Below are 16,851 nucleotides of genomic sequence, written 5' to 3'. Positions count from 1 at the left end.
TATAACGTCTTTGGTCGTTACTAGGTCGTTACTCTCGTGGCTTTGTTGTTGCCTGCTGAACATTTCCTGTCAATAATAACCGCCACTGTTCCTGCTCGTCGTGAAGCATTGCAAACCAGCTTGATACGCCACTGACGCTTTGTTATTATTATTATTATTATTATTATTATTATTATTATTATTATTATTATTATTATTACTATTTTGTCTTTATAATTAATGTTCAAATTACTGTGCACAATATTGAAATAAAATTATAAAAAATCGTTTATGTTTGTATCACTGTCCGTGTTAAACATACAAGTTTTGTGTTATTGTATGGTTCTGATACGCCACTTATTCTACAGCATCTCGACTATTTCAAGCAGTATGTCGCCTCGCCTATTATCATAACCATGACATGCCACTGACTGCCGCTAATATTCCTGGTGCTCACATGCACATCATTACTACGGCCATTTTTATGACTATATTTATTCGCAATATCTATGAGAATAAAAATATTTCCATTGACATCACTGTTCCTATACGAACTTGACATTCACGCCTAGAAACTTGTATTAATTACGTCGGTAAAGTACGCCACTGATAACTTGAAAAAAAGTGAAGCAGGATTTGCGCTCATGTACTTTGTGTCCGCCATATTGTAAGACAGCTAAGTGTACTGTGAAAGGTGTAAGTTTGAAGACAAATTTTATCTCACGATATGCAAAGAAGAAAACTTTAAGTTACCTACTAATCAGGGGCGGCTTTAGAGGTAGTGCCGTTGTGCCATGGCACTACCAGAATACAGAAGGAAAAGGAGAATTCATATCTTCCGCTCAAAACCTGAGAGAAACAAGTTACGCTTACACAAACTCTACCGTCAATGTGATCTTTGCAGCGAAACACGTTGTAACCAGTGTTTGGAGGATGGATCTGTGCCAGGCACTACATCCCATAAGAAATATAATGGGATGCGCGCGCAATCTTCATGTTCGCTCGTCCTTTTCAGCATCTAAAAGCATGATCTGAAATGTGCCAGGCACAAATTGCCGCTGGCTTTTGCAATGCTTGTAAAACTGTATACATCCCCATTTACTACGCCGATCCCTTACTACCTCGCGCTCTGTCTGTCCTCCGCTTTGTCGGAACAAGTTTCTTAGCGAAGACTGCAACAATAAGATAATAAAATCTCTCCCGGTTTCTTGAAAACTTGGCTTGAGAAAGTTTTCACTTTATTATTTCTACCAACAGCACCAAGTGTAGTGTGAACGTGTTAAGTCGTGAGGTTGTCATCGTAATAGTGATCGTGTTATCGTGTTGTGTACTGTTAAAAAATTAATTCGGTTGGCGCTTTATTGAAATCTCAGTTTTCAACATTAACATATGAAAACAAACTTCGTTTTAAAGAATTAGGCAGACCAACACCGCACTTAAATATTCATCGAAAGCAGCAAAGTGCTAAAGTTAACAGATCTCGCAAATTCAACCCAGATATTTATTTAAAAAACAACTGGTTGTGTGGATGTGATGTGAAAAATGCGTTCTTCTTTTTCCCGTGTGTTCTGTTCGGAGATGAACTTAGCTGGTCAAAAGTGGGTGTGACAGATTTAGTACACTTATGGGGTTAAATAAAAACACATCATAAGTCAAAGGTTAATATGAATAACGTCTTCAGTTTGTCTATGCTGGATAAAGCGAACACTGAAAATCAGTTAAAATCGCGATTGCAAAACACAATGAGCAAGTTGATAAAAACAGATATGTATTAAATTTAATAATAAATTGTATACGATTTTGTGGGGCACTAGATTTAGCACTAAGAAGGCACGATGAATCTGAGGAGTTTTGTTTGCAAAATAGACAACTTCAACAAAAAAATGATGGATTTATTTTGAAGTCAGAAGAATAGGCGAATGGGTTTTATCTATCGCGCATATTAACCTGGTCAACAAAAGTGCTCAAGTGCTCCAGTTGTATAAATTTTGGTGAGTGATTATTATTATTATTATTATTATTATTATTATTATTATTATTATTATTATTATTATTATTAGAGACGAGAATTTTATGCACTATAAAATCCCAAAATATGCATGCATTCATGTACTATCAAACTATGAAATATGCATGATCTAGCGAAAAATACATTAAAATATGCACTTTTATTTTTGTTTCAAAATGTCTTATTTCACTTCACTTTTTTTGCACAGTTAAAAACCTAATAACATTTTTAAATTGGTTTGTGTGAGGTTCCTGCACTTGTCTCTATATTGCAAGAAGTTACGGGTTTAAACTTGAATGAACATATTTGTGACAGTGCAGGTCAAATTCTTCATTCAAGTTTTCGCCACAAATAACCTTCTTCACTGAACAAAAGAATCCGCAGTCCGGGTTAGCATTTAGGACCCTATCCAATTTGTTTTTCGCCGCTACATTCACTTTCCCACGGGCATAACTGAGGGATCTATGAAATTCTTTGAAGATTATTTCTTTTGTTGCATTCTTGCAATATGTGAAACAGATGCGACATGCTGGTCGACTTGAAATTTTTTAGTACATTTTATCTGAAATTATAATAGACCTTACGGTTACCTAGATACGATTTAAAAACGGACATCGTAATTTAATAATTATTTTGAACAAGTTTTGTAATTTTTTACAAAGAACAATTGTCATATAAAATATTCGGAAACAGAACAGCATTGCTTTACTCTTTACTCCAACAGTCGCAAAATACGACATCCTCATCTGACCTAATAAAATCTTTTCCTTCACAGTAATCCACTGTGCAAAGAGTACAATTTTGGAATCTTTAAATTGGAAACATATTAGAACCACATTAACACGCGCAAACAGAATAAACAAGCACATTAACAACTTACGACATTCACACACTGCAGACACAGTTTTACGGTGATTCCAATTTTAGAAGAATCTAAATTGCTACTAGTACTAGAAAAGGAAGAGAATTTACAACCTCCCTGAAAGAGGATGCTTTTGACCTAAATTATTTGTCGGCAATTTCCTTGAACCCTCTATATTTCCTCTCTACTTACTATTCTCAAAATATCCAACGTAATAAATTTATGACACGCAGTGTATAGAGGGTCGTCGGTAAAGTGTTGTAAAAGTGGACTTCCGTCCAGGGAAAGGTCCTCTAACAACTTATTGAGAAAATCTTAACATTTTATTTAATTTTTCTGTTATTTAGTTTTTTCTTTCTTTTTTTTTTTTCAATCCTGATTTCTGAAGCTAAAATATGGGACATAAAATCGAGAAACTAAGGTGTCCACACAAAACCATTAAAACATGCATTTAAACTGAATTTAATATATATTATATGCATTATTAAGCTAAAAATTACCTAAATATGCATTATGCATGTTTTTATCCCTAAAAAGTCGAAAACATGCAAATATGCATGGGAAAAGTACACATATTTGGAACCGGAAAGTAATGAAATGGATAAGTACTAAGTATGAGCTACGTATGTCCTATGTTCCTATAAAAACATGCATGTGCATGGAATTCTCGTCTCTTATTATTATTATTATTATTATTATTATTATTATTATTATTATTATTATTATTATTATTATTATTGTTATTATTATTATTATTATTATTATTATTATTATTATTATTATTATTATTATTATTATTATTATTATTATTGCTTATAGTAGGAAAAAGAGTTACCCTCCCCCTTAGGGTATCCTGGATATACCACTGATTTTGGCACTATGCATTAAATATGTATGAGCCGCCACTGCTACTAATAACTTACTATTACCCCTATCAATAGTTCTATCTATGTGCATCACTGCGTATAAAACCAGACATTTAAAATAATAATTATAGAATTAATGGAAAGGGCATCGGACACCCGTGTGATTTTTTTTTTTTTTTTTTTGGCATTCAGTGATTCTACATAGTCAATATCATTAACGTCAGCATAGCCTAAATGAGCCAGATTTATTCTTTCCTTTCACGTCCACTACTAACGTCAGTATGCGGTACGGGCATGACTTTCTCCCACTATTTTTTTTTTGTTACAAGTTACTCGAAAAATATTAGGCCTACGTTAGACATACGCCTACCTAGCTTAGGCCTGTAGGCAATATATTCCATTTCAAGTTTGTAGTTTGGTAGCTCTGCAATTTGTGGTCTACTTAGGTTATATCACTATAAAGTTCGGTCACTTACAAATGGTCTTTAGAGAACTCGGAGGTTCATTGCCGCACTCACATAAGCCCACCATCGGTCCCTATCGTGAGCAAAATTAATCCAGTCCCTTAATTCATTCCTCCCATCTACATCTCGACCTTCCCAAAATTCTTCTTTTTTCCCTCAGTTCTCCCAACTAACACACTATCGCATTTCTGATTCACCCATTCGTGCTACATGCCCTGCCCATCTCAAACGTCTGGATTTAATATTCCTAATTATGTCAGGTGAAGAATACAATGCGTGAAGTACCGCGTTATGTAGATTTCTCCATTCTCCTCCAACTGCATCCCTCTTAGCTCCAATATTTTCCTAAGCACCTTATTCTCGAAAACCCTTAACCTCTGTTTCTCTCTCAAAGTGACAGTCCAAGGTTCACAACCCTACAGAACAATAGGAGATATAGCTGTTATCCAATTTATTCCATTTTTATCTCGTCTCATAAATGTGTACTGTTACTATTATTTAAACATAAGGGTTTAATATTACTAACAGTAATAGTTGCGTACCATCAATTATTTTTATAATTGATTTAAATAATCAATTATTGATAAATAAAAGGAGTACTATTAAATTTCCTAACATTCATTGTTATGCATCACCAGACTCCCTGTTTCTGTAATGTATGTTGATATAGAATACAGCATCTACAAAACTTAGAAAATGTGTGTGTATAATGACAGGAAACTTTATTTAATTGATTCAGAAAAATAAAATGAATCAATATTTATAGATAACCACGATTTTATATCAGTACAAGCAGTAACGTAATTTAGATGTAAACTTTTACTAAAACCCTGCTACAGCAAAGTTGTAAAGTCACTTGATGTATTGTCGCATAACACGGTCCACATTATTTTGGGCTGTTATTTGTTGTGCTGTACTCGTATGATCCTCAAAAGTCGCTTGCCAAATGGGAAAAGCCAACCTTTATGCAATTCTCCCGCACTACTGGTGTGGTGAAGAAGTTGCCTAATAAACACGACGATATTGAAGTAAAGTAAGTTAGGGTTACATAGAGTCTGATTGTGTGACGATAAGAATTGGAGATTGTCAGCTGTTTTCTCCGTGAACACACAGGCTCTGGTCCTTAGCTCGCATGGTGTGTATGCACGTCTTCCTCAGTATATGATGAAAAGACAAATTATATGACGACGCAACAATCAATGTTTCAGTTCCCCCCACCCAAAATTACACAGTTTTGCCTTCACTAATGCGTTTGTCTCTCTGTGTACAGTGATTTCTACCAAACTAATGGACGAATTTTGTTCATATTCAGTATCTACGAGTCAATAAAATTGATGGGGGCATGATGTACAGCTGTCAAAAGAAAAAGTGGCCGCTCTCCTGGAACAAAGTTCCCTTCGGGTATCTTCGCTATAATTCGGAGACAGGCGATGTTACATGTTGTTGGACCACGTTGCCTGATATCTACAGTTATAATTGAAGTATTCTCTCTGTGATTCGATAGCGTAATGGTAGCGTTCAGGCCTCTTATCCATGAGGTTCAGGCCTCTTATCCATGACTACAACCTCGTGCTTTTTATGTTCTTTTTTGTTATGTTTTTGAGAGAGACAAACTATACATAATGGCTCCTTTCTCTTTTACGATTATTTTAGTAATTAACATCAGGTTCATTAATATATTATGCCATGACTTTATCATTATGATATTGTGGCTGCAAATGGAAAGAAAAAAGATTTTATTCTCAATAAAAATATCTTTCGTGGCATAAACAAAACAAATTTACTGGCGTCGGCCTTAAAACATTCAAACAATTAAGCGTTCAAAAAACAAAACAAAAAGCCACAATTCAATATTTAGTCTATCTTCCTCTTATCTCGATCATCTTGCAGTCGAGTTGGCATGGAATCGACTAGTCTTTGCAAAAAGCGACTGTTCTTAGACACGATATTCCAGGCATTCTGAACATACATACATAAGTGTTCTGTCCATGGGCAGGTCTTTCATTGCAAACCCAGCAATTTCCAATCTTTCCTATTTTCTGCCTTCCTCTTAGTCTCCGCATATGATCCACATATCCTAATGTCTTCTATTATTCTTTTCAACCAGAGATCCAACCAATTCCTTTTTCTCTTTCTAATCAGTTTCAGCATCATTCTTTCTTCACTCACTTTTTCAAACACAATTTTATTTCTTATTCTGTCCGTCCACTTCACACGCACCGTTCTTCACCACATCCACATTTCAAATGCTTCAATTCGTTTCTCTTCATTTCGTCGTAATGTTCATGTTCCTTCCCCATACAATGCCACACTCCACACAAAGCACTTCACTAGTCTCTTCCTTAGTTCTTTTTCCAGAGGTCCGCAGAATATCCTTCTTCTTCTATTAAAAGCTTCCTTTGTTCATGTTTGCAGTTTTTCTTGGGAAGGATAGGCCTAAATGCGGTAACATCCCGTTGCTTTCCGCACACCATTATCTCTTTCGCATCTTATTAAATTCCAGGGGACCCAAGCATGGAGATGAGGAGAGTGGATTTGACTAATTGGGCCCTCCGGACTTCACCGAGAGTCACGGCAAGGGTTAAATATTAATTCTATCAGAATGTTTGACCCGATCAGAGACCGGGAAATCTCAATTAGCCTTTCCCCCCCGCATCCTGGACTAGCTTCTACGAATCATCAGAAAATCTTAGAGTGTGATTGGGCCAATTTTTCCGAAAATGTTTCCACACTTTTGCCCTCGTAGCTCAGCGGACGAACGTCGAAATTTAGATGTCAACGTCTCAGGTTCAATTCCTCGTTACTCCTTTTCATTTTATTGTGGTTCAAGATAGTATAATGTAATAATACAAAAAGAAAAACAAATACCAGTATTATGCAACTGGATTTTTCCAAACCTAATATTAAATTTATGTTATTTATATCGCTAAAGAACGATTACAATATAAATAACTTGAATATTATTTATTATAATACTTATTTAATTATCTAAATAAAATAACCTATTTTACAAAGAAGGATAGTTATTTGTGTTATAATAATTACTTACATAAAATACAGATTATTTATATTGCGAAAGAACAATAACAATATAAATAACTTGAATATTATTTTATAATGCTAATGAAGGAAAACAGAATATAAATGATAACTTGAATATTATCTATATCGCTAAAGTACGATACCAGAATATAAAAAACGTGAATATTATTCATATCGGAATTTCACAGATTTATTACAGATGTATTTAAGAAATTGTAGAAGAATAGTAATTAGTAACAGTGTCCTATTTATTCTTCTTGGAGCCAAATTTGTAACTTTTAAAAGTGTGGTTACTATGTTGAAGTGTATGTGTTGTAACGGATGCTTGATTTGTTATGTATGTTAGTCAGTTATGTGATGCTTGATGTCGTCGCAATGTCGTAATTATAGTTTGATTGTGTTTGTATGACTATTGTGTATTAATTTATGATGTATGGTACGGAAGGCTGCATATTTGTGTTATAGAAGTGTTAAGTATGTGTGTTGTTAATGTTTTTGTATGTTTCAAATTGATACCTGATATTTATTTTGCAATCGCAATGCCTAATTTACGGTTTGTTTATGTTTTGTTTACATCGCGTAAGCTAATTTAATTTTCTTTTCTATTTCTCTTTATGCTTATCTTTTTTGTGTATGAAACTATAGCCCTAACATACATATGTAAAATAGGGCTAACCACCATTGGAGATACAATAATAAAAATTGTTATTCATATCGTTATAAAACGATAACAGAATACAAATGATGACTTGAATTTTATTCATATCTCTAAAGAACGATAACAAAATATAAATAACGTGATATCCATAAAGAACGATAACTGAATATACATGATAATTTGAATAGCATTTACATCTCTAAAGAACGATTAAAAAATAAAATGAAAACTTGAAGAAGGCCCGAACCCACAACCCTTGAATCACTAAACAAGCACTCTACCGCTGGCCTACAAGGCGCAGATATGGAACACTTTCATAGTTCGGGAACTGCTTGTACAAGCACATGCATCGTGTAACATCGCCGCGACCCGAAGTGGACTTTGAAAATATTCGCTGTTCACGAGTGCGCCACTTTTTTTTTTTTTTTGACAGCTGTACATGGAATATAATAATTTTAGTATTAGTCTGTCTGTTATGTACAGCGATTTCTACTAAACTATTACACGGATTTTGTTCATTTTCAGTATCTACGAGTCAATTTATCAGGGAATGATGTACATGAAATATAATAATTTTAGTACTAGTCTGTCTGTCTGTGTACAGCGATTTCTAGGACGGATTTTGTTCATATTCAGTATCTACGAGTCAGTTTGTCGGGGAATGATGAACATGAAATATATAAAAATTTTAGTACTAATCTGTCTGTGTACAGTGATTTCTACTAAGCTGTTGGACGGATTTTGTTCATATCCAATATATATATATATATATATATATATATATATATATGAGTCAATTTATCAGGGAATGATATACATGAAATTTTTAGTACTAGTCTTTCTGTATACAGCGATTTCTACTAAACTATTGGACAGATTTTGTTCACATTCAATATCTACTAGTCAATTTATCAGCGAATCATGTACATGAAATATAATAGTTTTAGTACTAGTCTGTTTGTGTACAGTGATTTCTACTAAACTGTTGGACGGATTTTGTTCATATTCAATACCTACGAGTCAATTTATCAGGGAATGATGTACATGAAATTTATAATTTTAGTACTAATATGTGTGTACAGTGATTTCTACTAAACTGTTGGACGGACTTTGTTCATATTCAATATCTACGAGTCAATTTATCAGGGAATTATGTACATGAAATATAATAAATTTAGTACTAGTCTGTCTGTGTAGAAACAAATTCAGAATCGTTTCCTTCGATATGTGTATTTTAAGAAAATATACATGGTAGTAATTAAAAACAATTCTTATTTGTATAATGCATTATTAAAGGAATTTCATTATGTGGACCTAACTTCAATAACATTCATTTAAACCGCAGACGGCGACTTTCAACATACGTTGAGGCGTTGAGATTTATTTAATTTCCATTTAACAGTCGGTATCCAGGAGCGCATTGTAAGTGTGTCGTGAGAATATTGTTCAGCGAGTTGTTGCTATTTTAACTGTGAATTAATATAAGTGCATCTAATGTGTACAACATGGATCGATATATCATTAACAAACCAAGACTTGGTGTTGGTGTTGCTCATTTAAGTAATGTAGTGACGTCTACATCAACAAAAGTAGCCTGTACCAGTGGCGACGATGGAAAGCGTGAAGATAACAGTGTTACTAGTTCTAGTTGTGTTTATGAGCTTACTGTACAATCTAATATGTCCACCAGTGAACTTACAGACAGTTATGGGTACTGTAAGAAAATCAACGAGCACAGAATGCATAGAGTAGACATGAACAGCTTGGAGGTGAAGCCGATTTTGTGGACAGTCGCGTTTATGATGCTACCAAAACATTGGGCTTCCGGTTAGCACATGGACAGTTGATTGTAATGTTGCATCGTTGTTTTAATTAATAAATGAACTAATTTCAATATGCCTACATGTACTGCGTATGGCTGCACAAACAGGTTTTCAAAAAAATTCCTGGAATAACTTTTCACAGGTAAATATGCATGTGTGAAATGTACTTATTACCGGTAGCTAATGAATGATTTAGCCTAGGTTATTCGGTTAGATTCGTATTGTTCACGTATTAGTTTGATTAAGAGAAAGGGTTAGTGTATTGATATTATTGTAATTAATTTTTATAATCACAAAATCAGACTTACGCTTTGTAGACTTAATATTTACGAGCGAAGCTAACTTAACAACCCAAGTTGTAAGTTTGTGTCGCGTGCTATAGAAAATGGGTGTACCGAAGTTTCTCTTCAACCGAATGCACGTATTCGTTTGATGAAGGCAAAGAAATAGTGTATTAATATTATTGTAATTAATTTTTATAATCACGAAATCAGACATGCCTTGCAGACTTAGCATTTACGAGCGAAGCTAACTTAACAACCCATGTTTCAAGTTTGTGTCGCGTACTACAGAAAAAAGGTGTACCGAGATTTCTCTTCAACCGAATGCACGTATTCGTTTGATGAAGGAAAAGAAATAGTGTATTAATATTATTTTAATTAATTTTTATAATCACGAAATCAGACTTATGCTTTGCAGACATAGTAGCTTCATTAACTCGGTCGTGATCTAACTTGACCCACTTGGTAATAAAACTTCACTTTTGTTCGCCGTAGAATAATGTAATTATATACTATAAACGAAGAGCCTATCAAATATTATATGGTTAAGAGCATTCCACTTCTTCTCTAAACAAAATCGGGACATCTATATGAAATACTGGCAAAAGGAAGAGAATGATAATTTGTGTTAAGAAGCAAGTTGCATTATTAAATCGAAGCAAATAGATCAACCTATAAAAGTAATTATTATAGGCTAGCATTTTTATTGGACTAGTAGCAAAATAAGGTCAAACTGTTATCTTCCTTTTTTATCATTATTGTTTGTTTAACCTTCCAGAGTACCTATTAATACCACACTGCAATTTGAAAAGCTGTCAATTTAAATATGTATAGCCTATATATGATTTATCGATGACAGTTTTGCAATTTTTGCTAAAAATACGTGCCTAGCGATTCTGTATTACGAAACAAACAAGAAAGTGTGAGTCGTCCAGGAAATTAGGGACATATGGAATTCCTATTATCATAAGATCTTCTATAACGTAATAGCTATTTTGCAATGTTTTGGTAGCAACAAGATGGCGTCAGGTCCATCAAACCGGCTTCACTCCGTCCAATGGTATTAATATGCTAGTGTCTACTCTATGTATTGAAGAAAATATATAAAAGAAATTAAAAAAAAAAGTGGAAATCAACTTTCCCATGGCTAGTGCATAATACAACTACAGGTGTTGTTTATTGCAAATATTGCAGGGAAGCTTATTCTAAGAATCTGGTAAAATTTTCGGTGAAACTTTAGACATCCATTGACATCCGCCATGTTGTCTTTTCTTGTGTTACCAACAGAAGCAACTATATGATACAATGTCAGTTTGAAATTAATGTAGGCAGTGAAAAAAATTCCTATACTTCACCTATCATTATTTGTTATCAGATTATTCGAATGAGAAGAAGCTCTAAAAACCTTAACAAACCAAACCTAACCTTCGTCATATTAACCAACGTTTCCTACCGAATTGAGTATGTAGAGGATTATTACATATTAGCATTACTTTTGACGAGTTGTTTTATTATGTTGACGAAATTGATTATATACAATTATATGCAAAAACGGCATAACTGCAATAGTGGGAAATGGTCTAAAGCAGCGGTTCCCAAACTTTTTCAGCCACGGAGCCCTTTTTGAAGCAAAAGTTTCTCGTGGAGCCCCAAGAAATGTTTACTTTTTAGTTTTATCTCTCTACGTTCTATGAAGCATATTTCACATGATACATAAACGGAAGTATGAATATATATATATATATATATATATATATATATATATATATATATATATACACTAGCCGTACCCGTGCGCTCCGCTGCACCCGTTAGAAATAAATATAAATTAATTACATAATTAAAATAGGACATTTGATCCAAGGAACATTCGTGTTTGATAGAAGGATAAATCGTTTAATATGTTACTTAATTTAAATTGTGTTTAAAATATTAAAATGCGATCATTTTGATCCAGAGACCACTCATTTGGTGCAATGACAATTCCTTTAACATGTTTCTTAATTGTTATTACCAGTTATTTTTGGAAAAGCGAAAATTAACAGAAAAATTTTAGCTACAGATTTATTATTATGTTTATATTATATTATATTATGAAAAAGTGTGTTGATAACGATGTACTCGAATTAGAAAGTTTTAATTTGTTGTGGGAGCTCTTGAATCTCAGGAGGAACAATTTTTACAACAGCGCAACATAATCTGCTTCGCTCATTACCCAATTTTTTTGCATTGCATTTATTGCATATGTATTTTATGTATTTTAACACGATTCAATTGAGCATAGTTAAAATTTGAATTATAAAATAATGGATTGCTAAGCTAACGTACTATTACTGCATACTAAATCAATACACTCTCGTTGTTCGTTAATTCTCTGAGATAAAAATGAATATGTACATAAACATTATTATAAGAAATACAGGAAATGAATATACAGAATAAGCTATCAAGTTTTCTGTGCATAAGAAGCTATTTTAATCTTACCTGTCCTCAATTCACTCACAAGTTACTGTAATAACATTATAGCATTATGTCCATCCAGAGAAACTACACTTTCCAATGATGAAATAATAATTAATTATACAAATCAGTTAATTTAGCTTGCGATATTACTTCATACAAACACAGAAACATTGTCTGTAGGCTATGTTTCATAGTTTTCGATTGTTGTATCCAAGGCCCCTTATAGACGAAGTCATTTGTTTTTTATTTCAATACACCGCCTTAGATGGCAGTTATTGTAATTTTAAAACTCATTTGTCTCATTAAATATCAGTCTTATCAAAATTTTTCAAAGTATAAAACTTATCAGAAATTATTTTTAAAGAAACTTTTGTTATGTAACATATTTCACAAAAATCAGTAATAAGAGAGATATTTCGATTAATTTAATTCAGGCCCCCTTATAACCCCCCTTTTAAATAACGTATTTTGAATGTCATATAGCCTATAATCTAATTTACAACGAACTTAATTTATATTCCAATTTTCATCGAAATCGGTTCAGCCATTATCGCGTGAAAAGGTAACAAACATACAGACAGACACACAAACAAAAATGTCAAAAAAGCGCTTTTTCGGTTTCAGGGTGGTTAATTATATATGTTAGGACCAATTATTTTTGGAAAATCGAAAATTACAAGAAAAAGTTCGGCTACAGATTTATTATTAGTATATATATATATATATATATATATATATATATATATATATATATATATATATAAAGGAAACAATAGTAAAAAAGTACTGGATACAATTTATTTAAATCTACAAAATGATATTAACAAGTAGTTAAGATATTTAAAAAATGTTACAATGCCACATGTACACCCGAAGTTAATGTAAGAATGTGCCTGTTTCTTGCGACAGAGTTTGTCAATGTCTGGTGTCATAGAAGTCAGTAGAAGACGTATATCGTCTTTTGTGTCCAAACAAGTTCGATATTTTGTTTTTGTAGCCGTGTACCTCGAAAAGGTCCCTTTTACTGAGGTATTCAGTACCAAAAGGCAGTGAGAGAAATTTAGCTTTTGAACTTAATATCAAAAGATCCTTCACTAACTTAGCCCAAAATTTGGAAAATGGTTTGCTTTTAAATTATGCCCGTCAGTGGCTGTTCGAAACCATGTCTATAAGGATCTCATATCTGAAGCAGTGAGGGCTGCTGGTTTTGACATCACTGGAAATGGATCTACAATCCACTCATATTTCTTTAGAATCGATTCCTGAGTGTCCCTTGGAAAGTGTGAATTGATATTTTGAAGCAAATTGTCAATGTGTTCTTTCATTATTGCTATGACTGAGACATTCATTGTTATGTTATTTTCTTCTATATAGTTTGAAGTCAATGAGAAACGTAAGATCCTTATTGTCGACGCTTTCTATGTAGAACGCTATCTTTTTCTTCAGTGCGACAATTTCGTCATCAGCATCGAATATAGTCTTTCGTTTACCTTGTACAGTATGTAAGTGCTGAATTCATTTTTGAAAAATGTCTGCCAAGTAACATAATTTGTGCAACCATTCCTGATCATTCACATAATGTGCTAGCAAACTGTTCTGGTAATTCAAAAGTGAAGAAACTTCCGTTCGAAATTCATCGGGACAACGCTTTACCGCGCGACAACCATCGTACTTCTGTTGTGTAATATTACTAACAATGACTTGTGTATACTACCCATATCTTCACACAGGATTTTAAGTAGCCTACACTGCGAAGGTCGTGCCTTAACAAAGTTGATAATTTTGACGGCGTTGTCTAGTACCTGCTTTAATAACGCTGGCATTTTTTCGTTGCGAGGACGTATCGGTGTAGTACACAGTGACTACTTGTTCAGTTTTTTTTAATTTTCTTGATCCTTGTAACAGCGCCAGCAACAGGACCTACCATGACCTTTGCACCATCTGTGCACACGTCAATGCAATTGTCCCACGGTACGTATTTTCATAGATTCTGGATTCGATTATGCAATGTTATTTGACACACTGGAAATCAAGTTTGCAATTTTCTCGTCCACCATGCACTTCACTACCTTCACTAATAGTGGTTTCATAAGAGTTTCAGCAAGGGCGAGGTTTACCACCAAGAGTCTGGTCATGACTAACCGAGTACGACGTTTTCAGTACTTTCTCGTTGTTTGTTTTTGCACGAGGTAAAATTTTGTCTGAATTACATGGAGTTCGTCACTTTTTCTTTCGAAGTAGTCTGCAGTTTTATTTGTGAATTTTTTAATTGAGAAATGCCATCTAAGCTGGGCAGGGAACATAGAACTTTTGAGAAAAATTTTGTTACATATCACACTCTGTGGACGTTCATCAGCAAACTCAGTGAATCCATATCGAAATATAAATCACAATGAAATACATTAAAGGTGATATGTTACAGTTGTATGAACACTAAAAAATAGCGTTCATACAACTGTAACATATCACCTTTAATGTATTTCATAAAATCAATGAACACTGTATTGTTGACCTAACATATGTGTTTTATCATTAAATATAAATCACAATATTTTCGTTTGTTACTTTCAATACCTCTACACTAGACATCGTAGATTCTGAGACAGGATCATGTTCAACATATTCCGAGCTCAATTCCCAGGAATTCGCACTATTTTCTTTAAAAGTAAGGTTATAGCTAGGGACCGGACTTTTATGTAATATCAAAGTGTGAAATATGGCCATATTTATGTAAGAAAAATAAGCTGAATATATACCAAAATATGTAAAATCATGAAAATATTTAATATCAATATCTGGCAGATATACGATAGGTAAGATTCTCCAATTGTGATTTCATAGAGCACCCGACTTTTTTACCGCACACTTGACACATTACTATTTTTCCATCTGTAGTGAAAGCTTCGTCCATCGCAATCCATGATTTTATTTTTGTCGTTAGAGTTGGAGATACAGGGGCCATTTTAGTTAGTTAAAAGCAGTAGATAAACTCACTTGCATTTTATACTTAAGTACTAAAACTAGAGAACTGAGTGAAATGAATGACACAACAGTTCTGCAAGCACTGTTTCGGTTTACTGCATTAGGAGAAAATAAGAGGAGATGTGGGACACATGCAGTTTAGCTTGAAAAGTGACATTCCTGTCTCATTCAGAAGGGTAGGATTATTCTAGCCGAGAACCATATTTTCTAATTGCTCGGAAAATCCAATTTCCGTATAGGTCTACTAAATTTAAAGTAAAGAGGTCAAGCAATAACCTGAAAAGCTATTTATTTTAATCTTTCAACATCTTTCCAGTTTGTTCCTTTACTTCAGTTTCTTTTCAAAAGTCGGCTACTTTATTGCGGCTCATGCCAGACTTGACACGGAAGAATTAGGAAGAGGCGGGTAAGGTTGCAAATTGCATGGGAATGACTTGTTAAGACGTGTACAGAACAATTATAGTTCGAGACAAATCATGTCGTTCTCGTCCCACTCCACCGCTTGAAAGCAACGCTGCTTTCTGAGTGATTTTTACAATACAAGGCAGTTGTATGAGAAAGGTTGCCTTTTGTTCACTCATATTTAGAGTGTGTGGTATGGGGTGAGTGCCTCTATTACTTCCTGTAACTAAGAATGTTATGTTTCGTCCCGAAATATAACCTTTCTTGGGTAGGTAAAAAGACTTTAAAATCTGTGTATTTCAAATTGTAAACTTCCCCAGCAGAAGTTTTTTTTTTTTTTTTCCATTTAGAGAAGTAAAAATTAATAAAACCCCTAAATATGAAGATTTATGTAATACCAAACCATAATATTGTAATGTGGGGTAAATATGTAAAAATATGTAATACCAAATTTTAATATATTAATGGTAATTACAAGATTCGCAAAGATTTGTTATTTATATACGGTTAGGTTGAAAGGAATATAATATGTAACTACATAAAAATCCGGTCCCTAGTTATAGCTGTTGTTATCTCCCCTTGACTGAGCACTGCTTGATGGCTAATGACTCTTAAGTCTTAGGGAGCCCGTCTTAAGCCACAGTTCCGGTTCAATGAAAGTTTAGCTAACACATCTGCTATAAAATTAACATACAGGTATATAGTATATATATTTTTTTGAGGTAACGTAACAGTCAAAAGATTGTAGATTCCAAGTACCACGAATAACAAATGCTGTCTGCCCAGTATATAAAAAATAAAATAAATTTCGAAAATCATTGAGTAATTGGCAAGCAAGAAAGATCGAGATAGTTCCAGTGACGAGTAGATCTAATATTAATGCTTCCATGTAGCAAGAAGAACGCAAACTACTTTCTCAGAAAGTATGTTTCGCTTGACTGAAGTAGTTTCTGTTTTCCCCGCTAGAGACTAGATGGAATTAGCAATTTTTGTCAACTTCATAACTTCCGCGGACGGAGCC

This window comes from Periplaneta americana, chromosome 1 (genome assembly GCF_040183065.1).
Source record: "Periplaneta americana isolate PAMFEO1 chromosome 1, P.americana_PAMFEO1_priV1, whole genome shotgun sequence".
NCBI classification, from domain to species: Eukaryota; Metazoa; Arthropoda; class Insecta; order Blattodea; family Blattidae; genus Periplaneta; species Periplaneta americana.
Note: the sequence above shows the minus strand (reverse complement) of the source record.